Source organism: Priapulus caudatus, unplaced genomic scaffold (genome assembly GCF_000485595.1).
Source record: "Priapulus caudatus unplaced genomic scaffold, Priapulus_caudatus-5.0.1 Scaffold971, whole genome shotgun sequence".
Taxonomy (NCBI): Eukaryota; Metazoa; Priapulida; class Priapulimorpha; order Priapulimorphida; family Priapulidae; genus Priapulus; species Priapulus caudatus.
The window spans coordinates 84,782-97,777 of NW_014578032.1; the positions used below are offsets into that span (position 1 = coordinate 84,782).

Genomic DNA, 12,996 nt, shown 5'->3' on the forward strand with positions numbered 1-12,996 from the left:
AGTATGTTATCAAGAGCGTATTAAGTATGTTATCAAGAGCGTATTAAGTATGCCCTTAATACTTATTACATTATACATTACATTATACATTACATATTTAACACGCTCTTGATGTTATGCATATGATGCACATTTACTGATAGGTTTGTGGAAAAACTCGATCTGTCCAACAACAGCATCTGCACGCTTCCTGAAAGCATGTGGCAGTGCCTTCCTCGTCTCCAGCAACTCGACATTTCGCGAAACAACCTCCACGAGCTGTCATCTGCCGTGTCTCTCTTCTGTAAAAAGTTACGCCTACTCAACCTCTCCTATAATATGGTAAGAACACATGAATGAAATGACAACATGAAGATATTGTTGATTACGTTCGTCTGTTTGTTATAATCAAATAAATGAAAAAGATATTTTTAACCAAACAAGAATTTAAACGTACCGTAAGCGTTTCGACATCTGTCAGATTATAACATAAAGATATTAGGGCATGCATGCGATGACCTCGGCCGACTGGTACTAGTATCTGGATTAGTAATGTAAGTAATAATGTAAAATTAAAGTAATGTATGGCATTCCAGGTGACATCTGAACGTCTGAGACTAACACACGTGATTGATGCCTTACAAGAACTCAATGTGTCACATAACGCACTACATATGTTCCCTCTGGAGGCAGTAACGAACTTTCCAAGCTTGCTCGTGCTGGATGTCTCTGGGTGTGTAATACAGCACGGAATTTATCTTTTGCGATCGAATTGAATCACATCCCTAAAATACATACATAAATACCTATATATATATATATATGTGTGTGTGTGTGTGTGTGCGTGCGTGCTTGTGTGCTTGCGCGCGCACGTGTGTATTTGCTGTAGGAATGCATATCGACTACTTGTGCGAGGTGATAGCTTTGGGCAGCTTAGTGCGTTCATCACCATAACGTGTTATACAGGAACACATTATGTTATACAGGAACAACATTGAGGAACTGCCATGTTGCCCAGGTAGCAGCGCACTGAAGATTCTTGACATTTCGCATAACGCGATCCGCGTTGTTCCGGAACACTTCCTGGTGGCGTTCACTGAGATAGAAACACTGCGCGCGGCAAACAATTGCTTAGGTGAGTGTACATGCTTACCTAGTCGAATTGTCCATGGCTTCTCTGCTGCTGCCTGGATGGTACCTCGTGCTACCTAGCTAGTTACTAATAGTTACCTAGGCAGTACTTGTTTGACGTACTTGCCCATTACCTACCGATTTCTATGAGAGCTATGCGAATACCTGCTCTTTTATTTAGCTAACTAGATATAAGGTATATATAAGAATATATATGTCTGCTAGGTGTGTGTGCTTGCGTGCTTTCGCGCGCGCGCTCGTGTGTGTACATGTATGTGTATGTGCGTGTGTGTGCATGTGTGTGCGTGCGCGTGTGCGTGCGTGCATGTGTGTACGTGTTCGTACGTGCATGTGTGTGCGTGTGCGTGCGTACGCGTGTGTGTGCGTGTGCGTGCGTGCGCGTACGTGTATGTGAACGTTAATTGCTAGCTCTAGTTGCCCGTCTGTAGCTGTAGCTTTCCTTGGGAAAAAAATTTCTCCAAAATGTGATTTTTGCGGATTTTGAATATGTTGTTCTGTGACACATCCTGCTCATCTGGTGTAAAAATATCTTTATACCATTTTTTTCCTGGTCAAAAGGCTCTACTCGCAGACTACAGTTGTAGCTGTGGTGTGAATGTTTGCAGAGAGTCTGCCGGACGGAGCTGCTGCCGAGATGTTCACAAAGCTGACTATAGCTAAAAGCATACTAGCTATACTAGCTGATAGCTAAAAGCATACTAGCTATACTAGCTGATAGCTAAAATCAACTCGACTCCTTGACGGTATCGCCGTCTAAAGAGGAAAACACTGAACTGTACTGTACTGTACTGTACTGTACTGTACTGTACTGTACTGTACTGTAGCTGTAGATGTAGTTGTTCGTCTGTAGCTGTACACTTGTAGTCTCTGTTGCAGAGAGTCTGCCGGACGGAGCTGCTGCCGAGATGTTCACGAAGCTGACGACACTGAAGCTCTCTCACAACGCGCTCACGTACAAGCCTCCGTTCTACATCAGTCGCTTCATCCTACAGCTTCCCTGCCTCTCCCTGCTCGACCTTGCTCACAACACACTCCAGGTGAGACTAGGCTAGTGGTGAAATCTCAGAAGGGGCCTTAAAATGGGTCTAACCCCTCCCCATCTTAGAACAAAACACAACCTATTTTTTTCTTCAAGGGGGATGTCCCTGTAGCTGGCGGCCATCTTGAATTTTTAAGTGGCTAATGGGCTTTTTTTTAAAGTAGTTCCATAGGAGTGTCCACGAAAATTTTGGTGCTTGTCTCACTATTTGAAAGATTATTTCACTAATCTGGTGGACTAGTAGCTGAACCTAGCACTCACTGTGTCGTTGCAGGGCATTCCTTCGCCTGGGAACTGGAGCTCGGCCTATATGCGACAGCTCAACTTCGCGCACAACGATATCAAACGCTTCGACCTGACCAACGTGGAGCGCTGGACATGGCTAGAGAAACTCGACGTCAGCCACAACAGTCTTGCTAACGTGAGAGCTCGAATGTAAACGCAAGCATGTTCGTACATGTGCCCGACATTTTTGTCGTAGAATGACACGGATTGACAAAACAACGTAATACTTAATATGATACTTATTATTTGATGTAATAATTGTAAACCTCAGGTGACCACTCTCTGTGTTAGTTCAGAGATGCTGGTGTCGTGAATGAAAATTTAAGGCATACATCTTGAAGTCACATTTTATAACTTTCGACTGTTCTCTTTCTCTCTGTTTCTCCATCTCTTTCCTTTGCGCCCTCTTTTTCTCTTTCTCTCGCCCTCTCTTTTTTCTCCCCCCTCTCTCTCTCTCTCTCTCTCTCTCTCTTTCGCGCCCTCCTCTCTTTCTCTCTCTCTATCTCTCTCGTACGCTCTCCTTCGTTCTAGCTCTATCTCACCTTCTCCTTTCTCGACGATATTAGATGCCATACTTGGATATATAATAAGATGTCGCAACTACATAGATTCATTTACTTCAGATCCCCGCGGGAATCGGCAAGCTGCGCTTCTTGTCCACTTTCAACATCAGTCACAACCGCGGCATCGAGGTGCTTCCAAACGAACTCGGTCAACTGACCAATCTCTGGGAGATGTCGCTAGAGGGCGTCTCGCTCGACATCGATAGGCGGTTGCTGCGCGGACGCACGAGGGACCTGGTGTCGTATTTACACGGACGTCTGAAGAAGGTGCTGGTGGGGTCAGGATGGGGCACTGCCGAGTTCTTTCGTGTGCGTGTACTCTCAACGTGAAATGCACTTTCGATCAATTCTTAGAAGCTGCTTTGGCGCATTAGACACAGCATAAGGGATGCTATATTATTATCAAGAGTGAATAATAATAGATTCTTCTTCTTCTATTATTAATATTAATCAATCTCTATTATTATTCGCTCCTGTTATTATTTAACTAGCGAATGATTTTATCAACAATGTTGGGTTTTATACGTGTGTGTTAACCTCCCAAAATTACAGCCCATGTTACTGATCACATATTACAGATCATACCAACATGTTCTGCTTGCATCTATGACAAATACGACATACGCATATACGCTCTCCTATGACACTATTTGTCATAGGAAGATTCTTCCTATGACAAATACGACATACGCATATACGCTCTCCTATGACACTATTTGTCATAGGAAGATTCTTCCTATGACAATTAAATATTGGCGAGTCAACTTCATTCTGCTTTACAGCTGAAATTCACTGCTTGCGTTCATAATAGCGCTCATAAACTCCTATAATGCGCACAACACATACAACAATATCTGTCATAGGAAGAATCTTCCTATGACAAATAGTGTCATAGGAGAGCGTATATGCGTATGTCGTATTTGTCATAGATGCAAGCAAAACAGGCTGATCATACATATGTGAAACTGTGAGGGTTTATCGTCTGTCCGTATGCATACATGTCGGCTGGTACTATCGCGTGTGAGAACGACATCTTACGTGCATTGCAGAGCGTGGGGTACTATGCGATGCGATTGGTGGTGCTGGGTGAGGCCGGAGCGGGAGGCGAGGCTTTAGTAAGGAGATTGGTTCACAGCAAGGACAGAAGAACAACCGAACCACGCAATGGCGTGAAGGTCTACGAATGGAGGTGAGTATTTGTTAAAGTGCGGGGGGCCGCAGAATGAATAAAAAGCAAAAAAAATAAAAAAAATAAAATAAAATAATAGCGACAACATCTGCGTCGTACACATGCTTTGCAGGTCCGTCCCAAGCTTTTCAAAAAGGTGGGTGGCATGACAGACATGAGTACTTAAAATTTTATGTGAAATAATGTGCGCGACGCGCACATCACGAGTGCGAAGTCCCTCACGGCCGAGGTCCAGGGCCCGCTTAAGGGCTCTGGAAGCTCAGGGGTTTTAGATACTCTCTGGTGAGCCTTATTTTGGAGCATTTTTGCACACAATTTATGACCAATATTTCAAAAATAATTTTGGTTGAGTCAAAAGTCATGAGTGATGAGTCAATCATGAGTGACTCATGAATTCCCGGGGTAGACTCTGGAATTACGCGGAACTGTGTCCGCACCCATCGCACCACCCCCTTTCGGACGGCCATGGTTTGTTTATATTAAAGGGTCCCATATCAAGACTATACTAACTGATATAAGCGCTACTAACTGGTCCAAGATTACAAGAAAAGGCTCGCTGGTAATCGAACTTGCACGTTCTGATGAATACGAAGTTTCTAATGCATTTTATCGTTACTCTAGACAGTTGCTGTTACCCGAGCATTAACGGTACGTAATTAAACGCTCCTAAAAGTGGGGGGGGGGGAACACTAAATAATTCTTGTAAATATGGCTTTAAAGGGTTCCATATGAAGAGAGAAAAGGCAGGAGAGTGACGTATAACATCAGCGTGTGGGAAGCAGGCGGCAGCAAGGAGCAGACGACAAATATCCACAGCAGCATTATCACGTGCAGATGCGTCGTCATGGTAACAACACATAAAACAAACATTGTCACCGTGGCAACGAGCAGTTGACTTCGATCTATAATCAGGAATCTCGTATATATACGTATTTGTGCTACGGTACAAATTATAACCTGCCTTTCGAGAAATTTCGCAATTTCAGATTGTGTAAACATTATCATATGCGCATGTACGTAGGTGCTGTTTGACCTCTCCAACACCAGTGTGGAGTCAGACGTCCTAGTCAGCTGGTTACGAGGCTATGAGACGAAAGGCACCAGATGTCCTGTCATCGTCGTTGGAACGCGACTCGACCAGCTCCCTTCTCACCAGAGGGAGACACTAGTAGCGCGATGGCGGGAGAGGATAGTACGGTTGAGTCGAGCAGGACGTAAGCAACGTCAATCCCAAACTCCACGACAGATGGCGCTCTCGCTCTGGCTCAATTCAGCTACTAATTCAGTGCGCCATCTGTCGCGCAGTTTGCGTCAATCCTCAACCCCTCGCTCCATTAATACTAATAATAGTGACCCTGCTGCAGATTTGTCTGATTTCCACATATATAGTTTAATTCCTGATCCAGTAATTCACATATTTTCAATCACCTTCTTACCGTCATTATATTTTAGATCGATTCGAGGCACGTATGGTACTTCTAGCCATGGTACTTCTATGGTACTTCTAGCCATGGTTATGGTTGCTTACTATCGGTAGCTTCTATGGTACTTTTATGGACTCTTATGGATAAGCTTGCTATGGTACTGGTCCAGCTTACTTCTATGGTTTGCCATTCTTGGTATCTTCTATGTTAGCTTAATTATGGTGTCTTCTGTTGTACAGCTTTTATGGTGACTTCTATAGTGTGCTTGCTATGGTTATCTCAATGGTACTCTATGTAGTCTTTCTATGGTTCTTTCTATTTACTTCTATTGTGTACTTTTTAAAGGTAGCTTTTGGTACTTCTATGGTAGCTTCTATGGTACTTCTATGGTTCTTCTATGTCTATGGTTCTAAATCGGTTCTTTTTCTGTGGTACTTCTATATGTTATGTTCTTATATATGTGTATCTTCTGTGGTACTTCTATTGTGTATTTCTACTGTTGCTTCCTCCTGGTACTTCATGGTAGCTTCTATGGTTCTTCTTATTGGTTTCTTCTATGGTATCTTTCTATCTGTATTTTCTATGGTTCTTGCTTGGTACTCTCTATGGTACTTTCTATGGTTCTTTCGTATTGGTTACTTTCTGAATGGTATCTTTAATGTTACTTCTTATGGCACTTCTATGTGTACTTTCTATGGTCATTGTTATGTAAAGCTATCTAGGTACTGTTATATGGTATGCTTCTATGGCACTTATTTTTAGCCATGTATGGTGATTATTGGTGATTGCGTATGTTATCCACTAGGGCGCAGTGACGTCACTGCGATTGGCTGAAGTTTCATTATATGATTGCCAAAGTCAAAAGGGCAATCGATCTCCAACCCTTGTCGGTAAGCACTATTAGTCCGACGGTGCTAGCGGGTTCACTATCTTCGAGGAAAACAAGACGTTATTGGGTACAACTTGTACATCAGCTGATTGGTAGGTTTTGTCTGTGGTTCAGGAATCATGGGGGGCAAACACTGGGCCCTTGGAGCGAAATACCGGGCGATCCTCCTGAGTGAGCAGTGATGCAAGCGCTTGTTGCAGGTGGGCTGAAGAGAGGGAGGGAGGGAGGGAGAAGAGAGATGCGGAGAGAGTAGATGAAGAGCGAGCATACGATAAGAGAGAAGAAGCGGGCGAGGGCGACAGAGACAAGAAGTGAAAAGGGAGAGAGAGAGAGAGAGGAGAGAGCGCGAGAGAAGAGCGAGAGCAGAGAGAGAGAAGAGAGCGGCGAGAGAGAGAGAGCAGACGAGTCGAGAGAGAGTAATAGAGAGGAGACGGAGGCGATGAGAGAGTCGAGCGAGAGAGAAGAGCAGGCAGAGATGAGAGAGAGAGAGAAAGAGATGAGAGGGGGAGAGAAGAGTGCGAAAGAGAGAGAGCGTGGCAGAGAGACACCGGAAGAGAGAGAGACGAGAAGAGAGAGAGCAGAGAGAAAGATGAGAGAGGAAATGAGAGTGGAGAGACAGAGAGAGAGGAGATTAGAGAGAGAGAAAGAGTAGAAAAGAGTGAAAGAGAAAGAGAGAGAGTAGAAACGAGAGAGACGAGAGAGAGAGAGAGAGAGAGAGGAGAGAAGAGAGAGAGAGAGAGAGAGTAAGCACGCTTGTTGGAGTGCGGCTGAGAGCCGACATGTACTCACGCGAATGCAATTGAAGTGATGTGATATAATTTGTGATGATTTTTGATGTGATGTGATGAAAATCAAATAAATGTGATGGAATTGAGAAATGGAAAGACGTTCCATTTCATAATCCGCCAATTTAGGCCATACCAGTTGAGCGACAGGGTTCGTATTTAACTATCTCGCATCTTCCTCCTGTAGAAACTGAGAATGATTCATTCTACATGGCGGTTCGTCTCCAAGTACTGATAGTTATGTGTCATGCAACAGCTTTGGGCCTGCGTTGAAGGACGCCGTAGAGTGTGAATGTCGCATGGATTATCCTGTATCAGGCCTATAAGTGGTGATATAATTCTAAGCTCTTTCCTGCATGCTTACACGCGCTAACGTGATCTAGTTACACTAATCAGATTGAATTCCCACACTCTCTTAGTCTATTGTGGTTTAGTATGACTTCGTCATCTAAAGGTTTGTCAAACAACAATCCACGTTTCTAGCCCAATCGTTTCTTGGTCTGGCAGTTGCTTTTTTGAGGCAAACCGATAAATTCCGTTGACCGATGCCACCGGTTTGTTGCAAACGTTCTGGCATGATTATTTAGGAAGCCACGTGTAAGTGTTTAACTATTCTAACAGTTAATAATTTATCCACTGGGCTTAGCCCAGTATTGACATTTTTAGCTCATGTACGCAATCTGGTAAGCGCTTCTTCCGGTAAGAGGGGAAGCATTATAATAGCTATCGCCACTATAGTGTTCGTTTAATCAAATTCCGGGATGATATTTTTCATGGATTAATTTACAATCGGCACGTATATTTAAGAAGAGCACGCTTAGGTCTTTAATGCGTGTTATTCTCTTAATATGTCTGTTTTTGGCATCGCTCGAAGCTTTCTCCACGAGCCGGAGTGATCATGTTATAATTCATGGTCTGACATCGGTCTGCAACACATGATCACTACAATGCGGGCTAATCAATTATGGCTGACAAAAGCTCTGTGACAATGTGGCGTTTCACTTGATTGCGTCCTTTGACACGAATTCGCTTCTAGAATCATTGGGCGTAAGCATTATTAGGCAGACAATAAATAAACTAAATAAAGTAACATATAAGTGTCTGGAGGTGGTGTGTTGTGTGTTTGTGTTGTGTGTGTGTGTTTTGTGTTCGTGTGTAGTGTGTTGTGTGTATGGTCGCCGTGTGCTGTGGCGTTGTGGCGTGTATGTGCAATACATTATTCGATGAGATGGCTCCACGGCCTTTTAAATAAAATGGCATCACGGGCAACTTGTTACGTGTTTGTAGTCAACAATCCAGGGGTTCTTAGGCAGCTGTACCATCACATTATGCACAGGCGTCTCAGCGCATTCACAATTCTATTATTGAAAATTACTATATTGACTCTTGATCCAGCATTTAAAGCCCTCAGATTCTGAAAGTCGCAAACCCTGCAGACGATACTTCGCTAGCGATCAGCATGGAATGCTGCCAACCTACCTGCCGGGTCACTCCAATCGCTGATCGGCTATCCATGACGAACGTATGAGACTTTATCTGAGGAAGAGTGATGTCAGAGTTTCTGGTGGCACGCGCCATTGTTGCCTCCGGGCAATCGTACCCAGCCTGATTCTTCGCTTAGCATTTACCGGGCAGCGGCACTGGAGGTGCAATGGTATCGGTGACTATGCATTACGTTTCCTTACTCTTGCTTATGACCTTGAACAATCGACCTTTCTCACAGATGTTTCATAACGCCTCATTCTCCGACCATATTACACCGCTTATATGCAGCCACCTCTTGTACCAATCCGCATTATCCATACGACTCACCCTGTAGCCGATCCTTTACATGCCACTCATTCCTTGTATTCCTATCCTCTTATAAAGAATGGGGCCTCTGATGTCTTTTTTGGCGATGTCTTGAAATAAGCTTCATATTTTCATTACTTTTTCTCTAACATAAGAATGCCAATCCATGCGCATGTATCGGTTTCCATTTCATCTTAATCCTCGCGTTCGGGTCTGGCCGAGACTCGTCTGGGGCATTCGGCTCGTTAATTCTCGTTCGCCGATCATGCTCCTTTGCGGTTCTCTGGGCTGCCGGCGCATGCGCATAACTGCGGCGGAGGCGTGCATTTCTCATTCTGAACTGAAGCTCGCTCTAACGTCACGCTGTCGATGCTGTCCGCAAGGGGGACGAGAAGTGGTGCGTTCTCATTCGTAAGCCTGAACACGCCAACAGTGGCGCCATCTGGCTGGGCAACGTGCCGCAGGCATAGGGCCCGCGAGCCGGACAAAAGGCGACGCAGGAAACGAGAGGGAGAAGGGAAAGCCGGGAAATCGATTTAAATAAGGGCGGAAAAAGGTGCCACCTGGCTTGGGGATGAGGTTATGCCGGAGACCTTTCAGCGACCACGTGGACACCGCTTCTGGATGACGAGCTAACCGCAGGTGTTGGAGAGTCAACCCGAATATCGGGCAGGGAAACGGTTGTCCGGCGTTTGTCGGCCTGCAGCGCTCATGCTGCGTGATTCAACCAACATACAGTGGGCTTCCGTCCGGCCGCCATCCCATCATACCGAGTGGGTCACGCATTAGCTGGAGCTTCTTTCTCGTTATTTCTAAATACTTATGCTATACTAGCCTAGTGGTGAAATCTCAAAAGGGCCTTGAATATGGGTCTAACGCTTCTTCCATCTAGAATACAAAATCATTAATTTAACCTATTTTTTATCTCAAGGGGGATGTCTGGGAGAAAATATTAACATAGATGCGTCCGTCTCAAATTATTTGCACTTTAGTGGCCGAATTTCAACACACGAAAAAAATCCCAAAAAGTCGCTGTTTCTAGATAACGGCAAATTAGTGGGCAGCGTTATTGCCCCCTGTAGAGAGTCCTTACGCCGTTGATTGCGGCTGATGATTAAGCGTGGGTCATTGCGCGCCGCGCCTGTCTGCTGGGAGATATGGCTGCGAGTTCGCAGCTGTTGTGCGGGCGACCTGCGTAAAACCGGACCTGCTGTTCCACGAACCATGCGGGAGTAACACTCATCGACGTCCACACAACTCGTCGCTAAGGCAGACGTAAGTCAGTGAACGAGTTATAGCTGTGTTATGAGAGTTAGTGTTGGCTGATTAGGTTCTACTAATGTCTCGCCTGGGTATCTGGAAGGACACTGGGCGGCTGCTGTTTCAAGTAAACAACAATTCGAAATATCAAGCAATCAATACTATCACAATCAGCAATAACAAACAAAATGTCAGCAACCACCCGCCCTAACAGCAGTTAGTAACAAACATAGTAGCAGGCAACAACAACAGCAGTGCCGCAGTGCTCCGTATCAGTACCCATGCAGGGAGACTCATACGCGTTATATGGGAGACCTTATGAGTGTATGTGAGCTATGTTCGTTGTATAGAGCGGAGGCCGAAGTAGTGAGTTCTAGTCGGCCCGTGAGCGAGTTAGTTCCGCATGGTTGAGCGTGAAGGAGGGCAGTACACGAGTTCAATTCTCTTGGCTAGTTGGTCCTATTCTCAGCCTTTTGTCTCGAGGCCTTCACTTCATGGCAGTAGAATTTTGGTCTGGGAGATTGGCAGTTACGGGGCATGCGGTGACATAGGGCTGCTAACAGAGGCTGGCGACGTTGCCTTGTGAAGGTATTTTCAGCTGATCGTGCCCGAGAGAAGCACGGCGCAGAATTAACTCCATTCGGGCGTCAGGAGGTGATCATACTGTCTCATGTAGAGATGTATACGTAGAAAGAATGCATTCCATATGACAAATAGTTGTCATAGGAGATTGCGTATATGCTTATGTCAGTATTTGTGTTCATAGATGCATTAGGGGAACAAGTGGCGTAGTACTTATGCAAATTGTCTTTAAATAAAATTTCTTCAAAATTATATCCAACCTGCCAACAGTCAGAGCCTGTATTACACGACATATTCTATATTCTTTAGGACATTATGTGTTGCTCATTCACATACATTTTAAGTATCAGTGAGTCTTAATCAATAGTGATAGATGCTCCTGTAAGATATTGTTATAACAGTTTCGTTAGCATATATGCATCATATCATTTCGTGCCACTGTTTCATTCTTTTTGCTCGACGCAGGCAGGCATGTATATTATGGGGGATCATTTTCATAAAATTGCGCAAGATATATTGCGACGAAAGAAAGCGTCATTTCATATAATGAAAAATCCAAAAATGTTTTTATTCTGACGGGAAGGCCCACCACCTCCACACGCATACCCCATCTCGGCGCTACGCGCCTCGCAAACTTTCAAGCGGCGTATAATTATAACGCCATCGACGGAGCTCACTCAAAAAAAAGAAAGAACAGAAAACACCAAAGAGCGGCTATACTACTATCTGAGCTATGCTACTATCTATCTATCTATCTATCTATATATCTATCTATCTACTCTATTAAATCATATCCTATCTATCTAATCTATCTATCATCTATCTTATCTAATCTATCTATGCTAATCTATCTTGCTATCGATCTATCTATATCTAATCTATCTATCTTTCTCTACCCCCTTCCGTCTCTTGCTCTCCTCTCTCCTCCTCTCTCCTCTCTCGTCGTCTCTCCGCTCCTCTCTCCTCTCTCTATATATATATAATATATACATATATATATATATATATAATAAATATATTGGAGGTTATCCAACTGATCTCTGCAGTTGCGGTAGCTTATGAGGCTGAGACACAGTCCTAAGCCTCGTTTGCATACGATGCTCGGTGTGTCCGGCAGTCTCAACCGCTCATCCTCCTGGAGCTAGCGCAGGCTCGGCTCACTCGACGTTGGCTGCTGCACAGCGGCACCTACATCAGTAGGTTCATGCAGCATAAGGATCGCTGTGCCAGGTGAATAGCTTCGTTATCCAAGCCGCAGTTACCATGTGGGCTCACCTGTATGTGATGTGTGTGTGTGGGGGGGGGGGGGTACTCTGCATGTGAGCATAATATTATATATCATATACTATCGCCCATTATGGCCAGGCCATTTTTTCGTTCCTCAAGTCATCTTCTAATGCCCATCCTTTTCCACACCTTGCGAAACCATCATTTTGGCCCCCAAATTTTTCTCTTGCCATCTTGTTTTGCCCCAAATTATTTCCCGTGCCAATCTTTGTCTCCCCCATGTTTTCAGCTGTCGAGCCAATCTTTTTGCCGCATCATTTCCCGCATTAGGTGGAGCAAACCCTAAACCCCGCAAAAATGGGGGGGGGGGGGGGGGGGCGACACCCCACCACCCGGCCGTATCCATCTATGCTAATCTAATCTATTATAATCAATTTATCTATATAGCTATCGATCGAAAAAAAAAACTATCTATTTATCTATTTATGCCCTATCTAAATGTCTACTATCTATCTATCTAAATCTATCTATCTATCTACATCTATCTAATCTATCTATCCTATCCTAATCTACTGCTATCTATCTCTCCCCCGTCTCTTTCAACTATATATATATAATAATATATATAATATATATATATATATACGCTACGGTAGTATATATATAATAATATATATCTGAGTTATCTAACTGAATTTCGACTGATCGATCGATTGCTATAAATATTGATTGTATTGATCGAATAAATGAAAGTTAATGATATTGTTGATTAATTCGAATTGAATTGTGATTAATTATTTTATAGTATTATTTACTGACCGTAGCAACCAA

At 44.0% G+C, this 12,996-nt stretch overlaps 1 long non-coding RNA gene across 1 annotated transcript in view; it reads right to left on the reverse strand.

Annotated features, from left to right (window-relative positions):
* Nucleotides 1–12,996, reverse strand: part of LOC106814743 — a 22,320-nt gene that overhangs the window by 5,394 nt on the left and 3,930 nt on the right. Inside the window, exons 2-3 of the long non-coding RNA XR_001394649.1 lie at nucleotides 622–764; nucleotides 138–281 (exon numbers count right to left, since the gene is read on the reverse strand). This is a non-coding gene — a long non-coding RNA (uncharacterized LOC106814743). The remainder of the gene's footprint in view (nucleotides 1–137; nucleotides 282–621; nucleotides 765–12,996) is intronic.